The following is a 3,555-nucleotide window of genomic DNA, read 5'->3' as shown; positions in this document are numbered from 1 at the left end:
ACCGTGATGTTTAGGCATTTTATTTAGTAGTCTAATGTTGCAACTTTCCATTCTCGCTCAATGTGCGTTTCTAATTTCTTTTATTATAGCCGTATTATGATTTTTATTTTTTTAATTTATGGAAGCATGTGTCACGGCATCTGAATTGACTTTCTTTTAGCTCATAGAATGGAGGGTCTCGTTATGGGAGAAGAAGAGCATTCACGCTCCATTTTTTTTATTTTTTATTTTAATCTGAATCTGCTACCTACCTTTTGGATTCGCCTCATTTTGCTCTTAGAAATTGAAGCAACCGTCTCATTTCTGTCTTTGAAACCGTTTATCATATTTGTGTTTAATTATCTATTTGAGTTAGTGCTTTGATTTAGTTAATCCGCATTCACCACAAAAATCTTTCACAAACCCCCCCCCCTCCCCACTACGTGTTAGACCTGATTCTGAACCGCTGTTGGTCCTTGAGAGATGACCTAGGAGTCACTTCCTAGCTATACTGCATTTCTAAATTGCAATCAAATTTGATTGGGCGGCGACACCCATCAAATTTTGGCGCCGTTGCTGGGGACCAACGGTTCGGTTTTAGGTCTTTTGTTGTGTTTTGTCTCGTGTTGTGAGTGTGTTGTTCTGTTTTGTATGTCGTGTCATGTGTGTTGCATTTAGGTAGCTTTAGTTGCATATTTTCATTGCATTCTTCTTTTCCCCCTTCTTTCGCATGTCTACCTGTTTTGGCTATGTGGATATTGTTTCTTCTACCTATGCCTCTGATAGTGCTTCTCATAAATATTCTGCTGATTTCTGTCTTTTGAACAATATGACTCATCCTCCCGTTCTTGAGAGCGCTCTTTGGGAGCCAGTTCCACTTGATAAGGTTGATGTTCATTGCGTTCTCACCTCTAGACTTACAGATTTGCTGCCTAGGTTTCATGGGTTTGCAGGTGAATGCCCACATAGACATTTGGAGGAGTTCTGCACCATTTTCTCTTCAAAGAAACCTCTTCATGTCCCTGATGATCACATGTTTTTAAGGGCATTTCCGCATTCATTAGAAGACGCAGCATGGGAGTGGCTTATTCATCTTCCACCAGAATTCAGGGCCAATTGGGAAGATCTTAAGCATTTGTTTTTGGATAGATTCTCCCCTACTCAGCATCATTTTGATTCATATAGCAACGATTCTGGGTGGAATGATCCTGATCTGGGATGGTATGGTACTTCACAGCTTCAAGATCAAGAACCACCATTCCAGAATTCTTGTATGCCTTCTCCACCTGTCCAGGAGCCACAGCAGCCGCAGTTTCATGAGCCTGTCCAAGCAACTCCTCATCCTTCCACTACTCCTGAGCCTACATTGAAGGAGTTATTGGAGCAGATGACTGTTCAGAACATTCAGTTCCAGCAACTGAACATGGAGTTTCAGCAGGAATTAACTTCCCTTCAGAGTTTGACTGATCAGATGGGGCAGATGGCTACTCAACTCATCGAGGAACGGTCTCAAATTTCAGAGGAATCATCATTCCAGACTGTTCAGCTTCCAAATGATGTTGGTGCCATCCACATAGAAGATGGGGAGCAAAGTCATGAGCTAACTATTGTGCCACCTACTTTCCCACCCTCCTATGTCCCCACTCTTGCATCTGGAGAGACTGATGAAGAATTGGAAGACCAGGCAGACATGAGTACCACTTTTGAGATAGGTAGACCAGCTTCACCTTTCAGCACTCTACCAATCTTCAGGGAAGTGGAGGTAAACAAACCTTTGATTGATTTTGTTGTTGATGATTATGCTGATGATAGGTATGTTGATGATTATATTGTTGATGAGCATGCTTTTCATTCTCCCTCTTTGCATGATGAGAACCACTTTGTGTTATCGCATCTGAATGTTTGTTCTCCATGCACTGAACATGAATCTGAACCTGTGATTGATATTATTTCTATTTCTAAACTTGATTCATGTTCTGAGGGTATATCTGAGGGTCAGCTTGTTACACTGAGATTGGGTGTTATACCCCTGCATGTTATTTCTGTGGAACCACATTGCACTAACCATGTTGCAGGAGGTACACATGAGTTTGATCAACAAACACCCATGGTGGAAGACAAAGGTGCCGACAGTTTGAAGATTAATAGGCACCAGCTGAACCTGCTCATCAACAATCATTGCTTCTTGGATCCAGCTGTNGAGGACATCTCCCTGCTTGATCAAATCTGGAGGATGAAGCAGTTCTTCCTCAACACCTCCTTGCTGAATCCGGTGGTGGAAGAGATCTCCCTGAAAGTCCAAAATTGGCAACTGCCACCATGATCAGGGGAGTTTCCTTTTTCCCTTCTCCCCCCTTCCCCTACTTTTATTGCACTTGTCCATGATCTGTTGATTGTTCTGATTGTTGATCTGTTGATTGTGACACACTGAGGACACTGTGTAGTTTAAGTGTGGTCTATTGGGGGAGACTCTGATTTTTCTTTGATTAGTTTATGTTTTCTTGATTAAATTTTTTATTTTCTAGGTAGTTTTTGTTGTGTCTTTTGTACAGTTTTACATGTTTCTCTTGATTTCTGGACTTGGTTTAGGTTGTAGACTTGTCTTTCACTTCATTGATACTCTGTTTTGCTTGAAATCCATGCTTTTCTTTGCTTGGAAGATGATTATGATGTTTGAGAGGGTGATTGATTGTAACAGAAATACCCTGTGTGAGATTTGAGCCACTTGATATTCTTTCTTGTGTGTGATATGTCTCTTGATTGCTTGCACATATGCCTTGGCTCGACTCTTTTTGATGTTTCTTGATTGATATGCATGTTTGGAAGTGATAAAGGCAGTTTTGTTGTTGAGCCTCTCTAGCCAGATGAGCCTACCCTGTGTTTGATCCTTTGATAGCCCCTTTGAGCCTATGCTTTCCCCATTTCTTTGTTTTGAAGCTTATACACTAGCCCTAATTGAAAAACCATGTTTACCTTAACCTTAGGGAATTTTGGAGCTTTGGAATTGTTTTGGGAATAAGTGTGGTCTTCCGGGGGATTCAGATGAATTGGCTAGATGGTTCCTCTTCTTGCTTTTGTTTTGTAATCAGGGTGTATCTTGTCTCTTGAAATTTGTGTTCTCAAAAGAAAGAAAAGAAAAGAGACAAGATGAAAAAAAAATATACAGAAAAATGAAAAAAAAAAGTTTTGTGAATAATGGAGTCAAGAAGAGGATTGAATTAGAGGTTTTTGGTGTGATTTGATTGTATTTTCACTTATTCCCCATTGCTCCTCTATTCTTTTTGGTTTGTAGCTTCTTATCCTTATTTATCCTCCCTTGTCCTTGGCCCCATTACATCCCTAAAAGACCTTTTGAAGAATGGGCTGCTGTTACGGTTTTAAAAATAAAAGCACCACACGTTTGGACATTTAAAAAGGCCAACAGCGGGGCCTAGTTGCATATGGTTGTATGTGTTTCTTAGGCAGCTGCACATCAAAAACAGCCTGCAGCCATTTATATTTTTATCTAGCAGCTTGGTTGTAAATCTAGAAGGCACACGGAGAGGGCCATGGTCCAGCACATGTTGGGGCTGCATC

The sequence above is a fragment of the Vigna radiata genome, unplaced genomic scaffold (assembly GCF_000741045.1).
Source record: "Vigna radiata var. radiata cultivar VC1973A unplaced genomic scaffold, Vradiata_ver6 scaffold_129, whole genome shotgun sequence".
Lineage (NCBI taxonomy): Eukaryota > Viridiplantae > Streptophyta > Magnoliopsida > Fabales > Fabaceae > Vigna > Vigna radiata.
This window is presented reverse-complemented; position numbering follows the sequence as displayed.